Raw genomic sequence first — 12,675 nt, 5'->3', positions numbered from 1 at the left:
TCAAAAAGTCTCACAATTTTTGCTACTTTTTGTTTCCATAATATTAAGCATCACACTTTAGCTGAGTTGGAGATAGAGGTTTATTATCACTTTATGCCAGGCTAAAATTCTAAGACAATTCAATTTTGCTTAAGGATATGTTGTAAAATAACAGTTCTTGATATTATATGCCTCATATGATCCATTTCAAACCATAGAGAAGTATACCTTGATGTGTCACTGTTCCAACAGACAAACACATGTGAACAGCTAATTTTTTTTTAAATGCACCAAACCTGTGATGTCTCAAACAAAAGTTGGATTTTCTGTCAAATTAAGTTATTTCCTATACACCACTCCTCTTGAAAACTGGTCTTCTATCTCTTTTCATTTGACCTAGATTGGCTACAAGACCTAGAGAAAGATTGGGATGGCTTATGAATTCTCTTCTGGGACAGTGATCTCTCTATTTTTTAATTAATTAATTAATTTTAATCGGAGGCTAATTACTTTACAATATTGTAGTGGTTTTAGCCAAACATTGACATGAATCAGCCATGGGTGCACATGTGTCCCCATCCTGAATGCTCTCTCACATGCCTCCACATTCCATCCCTCAGGGTTGTCCCAGTGCACCAGCTTTGAGTGCCCTATTTCATGCATTGACCTTAGACTAGTGATCTATTTCACATTGGTAATATTATATGTTGCAATGCTATTCTCTCAAATCATCCCATCCTTGCCTTCTCCCACTGAGTCCAAAAGTCTGCTCTTTATATCTATGTCTCTTTTGCTGTCTCACATATAGAGTATTTGTTGCCATCTTTCTAAATTCCATATATATACATTAATATGCTGTATTGGTGTTTTTCTTTCTGACTTATTTCACTCTGGATAATAAGCTCCAGTTTCATTGACCTCATTAGAACTGATTCAAATGCATTCTTTTTAATAGCTGAGAAAATTCCATTGTGTATATATACCACAGCATTCTTTTTTCTCTTTTCATTTTATTTATTTATTTTTATTTTAAATAAAGTAATTAGCCTCTAATTAAAATAAATAAATTTAAATTTAACAAAAAATCATTTGTTCCTTATCTGAAATTCACATTTAAATTTATTTATTTTACTAGGAGGCTAATTACTTTGCAACAAACAGTGTCAGACTTTATTTTTCTGGGCTCCAAAATCACTACAGATGGTGAGTGCAGCCATGAAATTAAAAGACACTTACTCCTTGGAAGGAAAGTTATGACCAACCTAGATAGCATATTCAAAAGCAGAGACATTACTTTGCCAACAAAGGTGCATCTAGTCAAGGCTATGGTTTTTCCTGTGGTCATGTATGGATGTGAGAGTTGGACTGTGAAGAAGACTGAGCGCCAAAGAATTGATGCTTTTGAACTGTGGTGTTGGAGAAGACTGTTGAGAGTCCCTTGGACTGCAAGGAGATCCAACCAGTCCATTCTGAAGGAGATCAACCCTGGGATTACTTTGGAAGGAATGATGCTAAAGCTGATACTGCAGTACTTTGGCCACCTCATGCGAAAAGTTGACTCATTGGAAAAGACTCTGATGCTGGAAGGGATTGGGGGCAGGAGGAGAAGGTGACGACAGAGGATGAGATGGCTGGATGGCATCACTGACTCAATGGACGTGAGTCTGAGTGAACTCCGGGAGTTGGTGATGGACAGGGAGGCCTGGCATGCTGTGATTCATGGGGTCACAAAGAGTCGGACATGACTGAGCAACTGATCTGATCTGATTGTATTGGTTTTGCCATACATCAACAGGAATCCACCACGGGTGTACATGTGGTCCCCATCCTAAACACCCCTCCCACCTCCCTCCCCATACCATCCCTCTGGGTCATCCCAGTGCACCAGCCCCAAGCATCCTGTATCCTGCATCGAACCTGAACTGGTGATTCATTTTTTATATGATATTATACATATTTCAATGCCATTCTCCCAAATCATCCCACTCTCTCCCTCTTCCACAGAGGCCAAAACACTGTTATATACATCTGTGTCTCTTTTGCTGTCTCGCATACAGGGTTATCATTACCAGCTTTCTAAATTCCATATATATGCGTTAGTATACTGTGTTGGTGTTTTTCTTTCTGGGTTACTTCACTCTGTATAATATGCTCCAGTTTCATCCACCTCATTATAACTGACTCAAATGTATTCTTTTTAATGGCTGAGTAATACTACATTGTGTATATGTACCACAGCTTTCTTAACCATTCGTCTGCTGATGGACATCTAGGTTGCTTCCATGTCCTGGCTATTATAAACAGTGCTGCGATGAACATTGAGGTACACGTGTCTCTTTCAATTCTGGTTTCCTCGGTGTGTATGCCCAGCAGTGGGATTTCTGGGTCATAAGGCAGTTCTATTTCCAGATAGGAATCTCCACACTGTTCTCCGTAGTAGCTGTACTAGTTTGCATTCCCACCAACAGTGTAAGAGGGTAAGAGGTTTCCCTTTTCTCCACACCCTCTCCAGCATTTATTTCTTGTAGACTTTTGGATAGCAGCCATTCTGACTGCCGTGAAATGGTACCTCATTGTGGTTTTGATTTGCATGTCTCTGATAATGAGTGATGTTGAGCATCTTTCCATGTGTTTGTTAGCCATCTGTATGTCTTTGGAGAAATGTCTGTTTAGTTCTTTGGCCCATTTTTTGATTGGGTCATTTATTTTTCTGGAATTGAGCTGCAGGAGTTGCTTGTATATTTTTGAGATTAATTATTTGTCCTTTGCTTCATTTGCTATTATTTTCTCCCATTCTGAAGGCTGTCTTTTCACCTTGCTTATAGTTCCTTTGTTGTGTAGAAGCTTTTAATTTTAGCTAGGTCCCATTTGTTTATTTTTGCTTTTATTTCCAATATTCTGGGACGTGCGTCATAGAGGATCCTGCTGTGATTTATGTTGGAGTGTTTTGCCTATGTTCTCCTCTAGGAGTTTTACAGTTTCTGGTGTTACATTTAGATCTTTAATCCATTTTTAGTTTATTTTTGTGTATGGTGTTAGGAAGTGTTCTAGTTTCATTCTTTTACAAACAGTTGACCAATTTTCCCAGCACCACTTGTTAAAGAGACTGTCTTTTCTCCATTGTATATTTTGCCTCCTTTGTCAAAGATAAGGTGTCCATAGGTGCGTGGGTTTATCTCTGGGCTTTCTATTTTGTTCCATTGATCCATATTTCTGTCTTTGTGCCAGTACCATAGTGTCTTGATGACTGTGTCTTTGTAGTAGAGCCTGAAGTCAGGCAGGTTGATTCCTCCAGTTCCATTCTCCTTTCTTTAGATTGCTTTGGCTATTCAAGGTTTTTTGTATTTCCATACAAATTCTGAAATTGTTTGTTCTAGCTCTGTGAAAAATACCATTGGTATCTTGATGGGGATTGCATTGAATCTGTAGATTGCTTTGGGTAGTATGCTCATTTCCACTATATTACTTCTTCTGATCCATGAACATGGTATATTTCTCCACCTATTAATGTCCTCTTTGATTTCTTTCACCAGTGTTTTATAGTTTTCTATAAATAGGTCTTTAGTTTTTTTAGGTAGATATATTCCTAAGTATTTTATTCTTTTCTTTGCAATGGTGAATGGAATTGTTTCCTTAATTTATCTTTCTATTTTCTCATTATTAGTGTATAGGAATGCAAGGGATTTCTGTGTGTTGATTTTATATCCTGCAACTTTACTATATTCATTGATTAGCTCTAGTAATCTTCTGGTGGAGTCTTTAGGGTTTTCTATGTAGAGGATCATGTCATCTGCAAATAGTGAGAGTTTTACTTCTTCTTTTCCAATTTGGATTCCTTTTATTTCTTTTTCTGCTCTGATTGCTGTTGTCAAAACTATGTTGAATAGCAGTGGTGAAAGTGGGCACCCTTGTTTTGTTCTTGACTTTAGGGGAAATGCTTTTATTTTTTCACCATTGAGGATAAAATTTGCTGTAGGTTTGTCATATATAGTTTTTATTATGTTGAGGTATGTTCCTTCTATTCCTACTTTCTGCAGAGTTTTTATCATAAATAGATGTTGAATTTTGTCAAAGACTTTCTCTGCATCTATTGAAATAATCATATGGCTTTTATTTTTCAATTTGTTAATGTAGTGTATCACATTAATTGATTTACGGATATTGAAGAATCCTTGCATCCCTGGGATAAAGCCCACTTGGTCATGGTGTATGATCTTTTTAATGTGTTGTTGGATTCTGATTGTTAGAATTTTATTAAGAATTTTTGCATCTATGTTCATCAGTGATATTGGTGTGTAGTTTTCTTTTTTGTGTACCACAGCTTTCTTATCCATTTGTCTGCAGATGGACATCTAGGTTGCTTCCATGTCCTAGCTATTGTAAACAGTGCTGCAGTGAGTATTGGCGTACACGTGTCTCTTTCAATTCCCATTTCCTTGGTGTGTATGCCAAGCAGTGGGATTGCTGGGTCATATGGCAGTTCTATTTCCAGTTTTTTAAGGAATCTTTATACTGTTCTCCATAGTGGTTGTACTAGTTTGCATTCCCAACAACAGTGTAAGAGGGTTCCCTTTTCTCTGCACCCTCTCCAGCATTTATCGTGTGTAGACTTTTTGATAGCAACTATTCTGACTGGGGTGAGATGGTACTTCATTGTGGTTTTGATTTGCATTTCTCTGATAACGCATGGTGTTGAGCATCTTTTCGTGTGTTTGTTAGCTATCTGTATGTCTTCTTTGGAGAAAGGTCTGTTTAGTTCTTTGGCCCACTTTTTGATTGGGCCATTTATTTTTCTGGAATTGAGCTGCATGTGCTTCTTGCATATTTTTGAAATTAATTTTTTTTCAGTTGCTTCACTTACTATTATTTTCTCCTATTCTGAAGGCTGTCTTTTCACATTGCTTATAGTTTCCTTTGTTGTGCAAAGACTTTTAAGTTTAATTAGGTCCCATTTGTTTATTTTTGCTTTTATTTCCATTACTCTGGGAGGAGGATCATAGAGGACCCTGCTGTAATTTATATCAGAGAGTGTTTTGCCTATGTCCTCTCTAGGATTTTTATGGTTTCTGGTATTATATTTAGATCTTTAATCCATTTTAAGTTTATTTTCATGTATGGTGTTAGAAAGTGTTCTAGTTTCATTCTTTTACAAGTGGCTGACCAGTTTTCCCAGCACCATTTGTTAAAGAGATTGTCTTTTCTCTGTTGTATATTCTTGCCTTCTTTGTCAAAGATAAGGTATCCACAGGTGTGTGGATTTTTCTCTGGGCTTTCTATTTTATTCCATTGATCTATATTTCTGTCTTTGTGCCAGTACCATACTGTCTTGATGACTGTATCTCTCTCTTATCCCATCTCTAGAAAAGGATCTGCTCCAGCAGTGGGAGAAGCTTCTCCATCTTGGAGATCTGCGTCCAAGGTGGAGGACTCCTCCTCTGATAATAATCTCAAAGGTGGTGACCCTAAGAAGGAGGTAGGCCATGATTTTGACTCCTCTTTCCACCATTCAACAGTTATACTTCACTGGGCAGCCACACAGTTTTCCCCCATCTAGTTCTCAGACAGCATCAGCTACATCGTGGGGATCTTCAAACTCAACAAAAGCAAAGCTGGGAGGGTTCCAAGCAACCCAGACCCTTCAGAGTGGACGATAATTGTCAAAAGCTCGCTCCAATTCAGACTCGTTACCTTTATTTCCAGGATTACCTACATAAACTTTACAGTCCAATGGATAGGAATCATGATACATTTAGAGATCTTAGGTTAGAAATGCGGAGGTACAAATCCATACAACCTAAGCTAACTTTTCCCAGTTTGTTCCCTTCCACCTGGCACTCCAGGATCCTCTCACACGCCCAACATCCACGAAATGTCGAACCAACTCCTCCTTGCCCTTATTTATATGTTATACATACAGGAGTCACATGATCTGATGGGCTCACCCAGTGAGAGGTGGAGGAGGTCGAGACATAATGACTGCAAGTGCTGTGAAAACTGAGGTTGCTAGGAGCATTCTCTGGTCATACCTCCTTGCCTGTGGAGATGGGTGGTGTCAGGCTTCTGGTTAGGCCTTCTGTTAGGCCCAGAGCTCCCTCAGGGTTAATCCCCACTTGATGACGTCCAAGTTCAGAAATCTTTTTAAATTAACTGCTTCAACTGTTTTATATGAGCTTACAGATGGAGGAAGGGATAAACGGGAATGATCATATATAAAAAATGAGTTAGAGCCAGGAAAGTAGTTTTTGATTAAAAACGTCAGGGAAAAGAGGGCTCTTTTAATTCTTAAGTCACCCACACACATACACAAGACACACATCTAAGAAAAACAAAAAGAGAGAGAGAAAGGAGGGCTATGCATGGTTAATTTACTTCATCAGTACAAGCTGAAATGTAAGCACAGCACAAGTTGAAGTGCACTGTTTTTCAAGAAGCTCTGTGAAAAGATGTTGAAATGGAACATGCAATAATGGTAAAAAACAAATGTCAGGGTCATTCAACTGTGCTGCCTTCTCAGCAAGTGGCAGGCCACGAGAGAGCACTTGAGTCCAGTGTTGCTGGCAGTGACAGAGGAGACCCAGTTTATTGCTATTTATTGTGCAGGCAGTAACGATGATGCTGGATGATTCACTCATGCTGTGGACAGAGAATGGGCTTAGGGAAAGGAGAGGTGGTGTGTTGTGTGTGTATTTCCCATAAGACAATACCACCCCCGCACACTGAATTAATATAGATGTTTTACTTTTCTCTAAACCTAAAGGCAGTTTGGTTCCTTCTTTACTTTTCTCCCAAAGACAGACAGATAGACAAACAAAAAGTGCAACAATCCCCACCCCAATACCTACAAAATGAGTAACTATATCTGGACTTGTGCCTTTCAAGATGTCTCACAAATTGATTGCTCAAAAAGATGAGTTCTAACTGTGAGGCTGCAGAGAGATGTGGCCTTGAATTCCTAATGAGAAAATGCTGCAGTCTTCTTTCAGGAAAAACCTGCCTTGTATGCAGAATGAGAATCAGCAGCCTTTTCTTGTTCAAGTTCCCTACAGAAAGCAATTGAAAGTGAGGGAAGAGGAGCAATCAGTGTTAAGGGGTTTAGAAAGCAATTAACTCTTTCAGGTCCCAGAAACCTTAAAGCCTAATGTCTGATAATAATAGCTCTTTTGCTGTTGGCTCCTGGGCACAAAAGCCTTTCTGTGTCCCCCGTTTCTTATTTTCAAGAAATAGGCTTCATTCAGCCTATATGACCTTCCCTAAATCTCAAAGGGTAGGTTCAAACAGTTGCTAATCATGGGAGGGTGGGGATGGGCAACAAGAGAGGAGCAGTAAATAAACAATAGTGCAACCTTGGGGCAGGGTCCTGGTTCCCTTTGAAGGGATTCACATAATATCTTTGAGCTATTTTGCAGATACTGAAACTGTGTGCTGCCCAAAAACACAGACCCCAGACCAGTTGGAACCAGGTTGATAATGCTGACTATTAATTACCATACCACCAGCAATCAAAAGAATATCCATGAGCTGATCATGCCCTCCTCTCTGAACCATTAGTATAAAGCTCCTCACTAACCCCTCCGGGTCAAGACACACAGTTTTGAGGGCATTAGATCACTGTGGTCGCCTTTGCCTAGCAAAGCAATCAGTTCAGTTCGGTTGCTCAGTCGGGTCCAACTCTTTGCAACCCCATGAATCGCAGCATGCCAGGCCTCCCTGTCCATCACCAACTCCTAGAGTTCACTCAGACTCACATCCATCGAGTCAGTGATGCCATCCAGCCATCTCATCCTCTGTCATCCCCTTATCCTCCTGCCCCCAATCCCTCCCAGCATCACAGTCTTTTCCAATGAGTCAACTCTTCGCATGAGGTGGCCAAAGTACTGGAGTTTCAGCTTTAGCATCATTCCTTCCAAAGAAATCCCAGGGCTGATCTTCAGAATGGACTGGATGGATCTCCTTGCAGTCCAAGGGACTCTCAAGAGTCTTCTCCAACAGCAGAGTTCAAAAGCATCAGTTCTTCAGTGCTCAGCCTTCTTCATAGTCCAACTCTCACATCCATACATGACCACAGGAAAAACCATAGCCTTGACTAGATGGACCTTTGTTGGCAAAGTAATGTCTCTGCTTTTGAATATGCTATCTAGGTTGGTCATAACTTTCCTTCCAATGAGTAAGTGTCTTTTAATTTCATGGCTGCAGTCACCATCTGCAGTGATTTTGGAGCCCAAAAAAATAAAGTCTGACACTGTTTCCACTGTTTCTCCATCTATTTCCCATATAGTGATGGGACCGGATGCCATGATCTTCGTTTTATGAATGTGAGCTTTAAGCCAACTTTTTCACTCTCCACTTTCACTTTCATCAAGAGGCTTTTTAGTTCCTCTTCACTTTCTGCCATAAGGGTAGTGTCATCTGCATATCTGAGGTTATTGATATTTCTCCCAGCAATCTTGATTCCAGCTTGTGTTTCTTCCAGCCCAGTGTTGCTCATGATGTTCTCTGCATATAAGTTAAATAAGCAGGGTGACAATATACAACCTTGATGTACTCCTTTTCCTATTTGGAACCAGTCTGTTATATTTTTTAGAGACTCTTATTTACCAACTTTTTTTTTTTACTGTTTTATACTGGTATAAACATTTATATGATGCTATTAATATGAATGTTTTTCAAAAATTCATAGCTATTTATAAAAACTTAAAAAACATTTTGTAGTAATGTTTTCCTGGGCTCCAAAATCACTGCAAATGGTGACTGCAGCCATGAAATTAAAAGGTGCCTGCTCCTTGGAATAAAAGCTATGACCAACCTAGACAGCATATTAAAATGTAGAGACATTACTTTACCAACAAAGGTCCATATAGGCAGAGCTATGGTTTATCCAATAGTCATGTATGGATGTGAGTGTTGGACCATAAAGAAAGCTGAGCGCTGAAGAATTGATGGTTTTGAACTGTGGTGTTGGAGAAGACTCTTGAGAGTCCTTTGGAGAGCAAGGAGATCAAATAAGTCAATCCTAAAGGAAATCAGTCCTTAATATTCATTGGAAGGACTGATGCTGAAGCTGAAGCCCCAGTGCTTTGGCCATCTGATATGAAGAACTGACTCATTGGAAAAGACCCTGATGCTGGAAGAGAAGGCAAGAGGACAAGGGGATGACAGAGGATGAGATGGTTGGATAGAATCACTGACTTGATGGACATGAGTTTGAGCAAGCTTCAGGAGTTGGTGATGGACAGGGAAGCCTGGCATGCTGCAGTCCATGGGGTTGCAAAGAGTCGGACACAACTGAGTGAACTGAACTGAATAATGTTAAAAATATTAAATGTCACTTTTAATAGTCCCTCTGTATAAAAGATTTTACTAACAGATGCTCCTTTCTAAATTTTAAATTTTTATATCATATATATATATATATATATATTTATATATAATATTTTTTTATGTATAATAGTAGACAAATTTTTTTCCTGCTAGCATTTTGTACCCTGCCAGGATCAGTTATATCTCTTGATTGTTTATGATTAATGCCTGACTAATTGGTAGCAGCGGAGAAGGCAATGGCACCCCACTCCAGTACTCTTGCTTGGAAAATCCCATGGATGGAGGAGCCTGGTGGGCTGCAGTCCATGGGGTCGCTAAGAGTCGGACATGACTGAACGACTTCACTTTCACTTTTCACTTTCTTGCATTGGAGAAGGAAATGGCAACCCACTCCAGTATTCTTGCCTGGAGAATCCCAGGGATGGGGGAGCCTGGTGGGCTGCCGTCTATGGGGTCGCACAGAGTCGGACATGACTGAAGCGACTTAGCAGCAGCAGCAATTGGTAGCAGAAAGTAGTATGGTAGGTCCTTTGGAGATTTTCAAACAAGATAGTTGTATAATAAATGTTACTTACGTAATTTTAGCTAGAGATTAAAGGTAGATCTTATTTTTGGAGAAGAACATTTGTTCTCTTCCCGCCTTTGCTTTCATCCATGTGGAGGAAATTCCACTAGTGATTTTTATGAGTGATGAGTTTGGGGAAAGGAACTGAGCTTGTGTGGCTCAGTGATTAATTCATTCTGATGCTGCCAGCAGCCCTGTAGGGGCAACATGGCATAGTCGTTAGGAGTGGGCCATGGAATTAAACTGCTAGACTTATATTGAATGGGACTTATACCACATACTAGGAATTGTGATTTTGAGCTAAATTTTACTTCACTTCTCTGTCCTTAAATTTCTTTTTTTTTTTGACATTTTTTTATTCTTTATTTTTTCTTCATTGAAGTAAGCTGATTTACAATGTTGTGTTCATTTCTGGTATACAGCAGAGTGATTCAGTTATACATATTTATGCATTCTTTTTTATATTATTTTCCATTAAGGTTTATCACAGGATGTTTTTTTTTTTTTTTGTACAAGTATGTTTATAGTAGCATTATTCATAGTGGCCAAAAAGTGGAAACAACCCAAATGCCCATAAACTGATAAATGAATTAATAAAGTGATTATATCCATACAATGGAATGTTATTTGACAATAAAAGGAACACAATTCTAATACGTGTTACAAACATTATGCTAGGTATAAGAAAACAGTCTCAAAAGACCAATATTTTGTAATTCTTTTTTTTTTTTTCTAAATTTTTAAAAGAAAATCCATCCTGAACCCTCCTCCCTCCTCCCTCCCCATACCATCCCTCTGGGTCGTCCCAGTGCACCATTCCCAAGCATCCAGCATCGTGCATTGAACCTGGACTGGCATCTCATTTCATACATGACATTTCACATGTTTCAATGCCATTCTCCCAAATCTTGCCACCCTCTCCCTCTCCCACAGAGTCCATAAGCCTGTTCTATACATCAGTGTCTCTTTTGCTGTCTCGTATACAGGGTTATTGTTACCATATTTCTAAATTCCATTGTTGGATTGAAGATCTCAGTGTAGGACCAGAAACTATAGAGCTCCTGGAGGAGAGCATAGGCAGGGCACTCTCTGACATACATCACAGCAGGATCCTCTATGACCCACCTCCCAGGATGTTGGAAATAAGGGCAAAAATAAACAAATGGGACCTAATTAAACTTAAAAGCTTCTGCACATCAAAGGAAACTATTAGCAAGGTGAGAAGACAGCCTTCAGAATGGGAGAAAATAGTGGCAAATGAAGCAACCGACAAACAGCTAATCTCAAGAATATACGGGCAGCTCCTCCAGCTCAACTCCAGAAAGGTAGGTGACCCAATCAAAGAATGGGCCAGGGATCTGAATGGACATTTCTCCGAGGAAGACATGCAGATGGCTGACAAACACATGAAAGGATGCTCAGCATCACTCATTGTCAGAGAGATGCAGATCGGAGCCACTGTGAGATACCATTTCACACCGGTCGGAATGGCTGCGATCCAAGAGTCTGCAAGTAGTAAGTGCTGGAGAGGGTGTGGAGAGGGGGGAGCCCTCTTGCACTGTTGGTGGGAATGCAAACTAGTACGGCCACTATGGAGAACAGTGTGGAGATTCCTTGGAAAACTGGAAATAGAACTGCCTTATGATCCAGCAGTCCCACTGCTGGGCATACACACTGAGGAAACCAGAAGGGAAAGAGACACGTGTACCCCAATGTTCATCGCAGCACTGTTTATAATAGCCGGGACATGGAAGCAACCTAGATGTCCATCGGCAGATGAATGGATAAGAAAGCTGTGGTACATATACACGATGGAGTATTACTCAGCCATTAAAAAGAATACATTTGAATCAGTTCTGGTGAGGTGGATGAAGCTGGAGCCTATTATACAGAGTGAAGTAGGCCAGAAGGACAAACACCAATACAGTATACTAACGCATATATATGGAATTTAGAAAGATGGTAATGATAAATTTCTTAATCTATAAAATGGACATTGTAATAGTACCTACCACATACAGTTATTTAGATGAAATGAGGTAATACATTTAAAATACTTAGATCTGTGCCTGGAACCCAGAAGCACTCAGTTAGCTGGTATTATCATTTCCACTTTGGAGATAAAAATCAGAGTTCAGAAAACACACGTGGCTTGCCCTAAGCCACTAGTTAGTAAACAGAACCAGAACTGTAAACCGGGTCTTTTCGGTTCTCAAACTCCCATTTTCTATACCTCAGTGTCCTCTTGGGAGGGCTTGTTTCATCCATCCTGTTTTAGTGCAATTTATTAGTCTCCTAGAAGAATGGCATGAAACCAAAACATCCAATCCACTTGGAATCAAGCCTACATCTGTGTGTTATCTATGATGCAAAATCCAGTGCAGTGAGTATACGGATAATTGTGTCACATTTTCTTCATATGCTTTTATGATGGCCTATATTTGCTTTCACAGCACTCAGTAGACTCTTTAGTCCATTATCAAAGAGCAGTTGGCATGAGCAGCATCTGCATCACTTGGGAACTTGATAGAAAAGCAGATGCCCAGGCCCCACCCCAGACTGAAACAGAGTCTGCAGTTTAATAACATCCAGTTAATTCATACTTTCATAACTGAGAAGTATTTCTATAGTTAGTAGTTAATAGTGGAGATTAATTAAATGGGTATTTGACATGCTGTATTTTCTATATATTTACAGTCATATTTTAATGTCTATTATGAAGGAAAGTTACATGGCTCAAAATAGCCTGGAGTTAAAACTCCCCTCCAGGTCCTCCCCACCATTCTGTGCAAAACAAAGGACTCTCTCTCCCG

At 39.6% G+C, this 12,675-nt stretch overlaps 1 pseudogene; it reads right to left on the bottom strand.

Annotated features, from left to right (window-relative positions):
- Positions 1-356: 356 nt before the first annotated feature.
- Positions 357-5,728, bottom strand: LOC113887017 (annotated as a pseudogene).
- Positions 5,729-12,675: the final 6,947 nt, after the last annotated feature.

Source organism: Bos indicus x Bos taurus, chromosome X, assembly GCF_003369695.1.
Source record: "Bos indicus x Bos taurus breed Angus x Brahman F1 hybrid chromosome X, Bos_hybrid_MaternalHap_v2.0, whole genome shotgun sequence".
Lineage (NCBI taxonomy): Eukaryota > Metazoa > Chordata > Mammalia > Artiodactyla > Bovidae > Bos > Bos indicus x Bos taurus.
The sequence above is the reverse complement of the archived record's forward strand: the minus strand, read 5'-3'. Positions and strand labels throughout refer to the sequence as shown.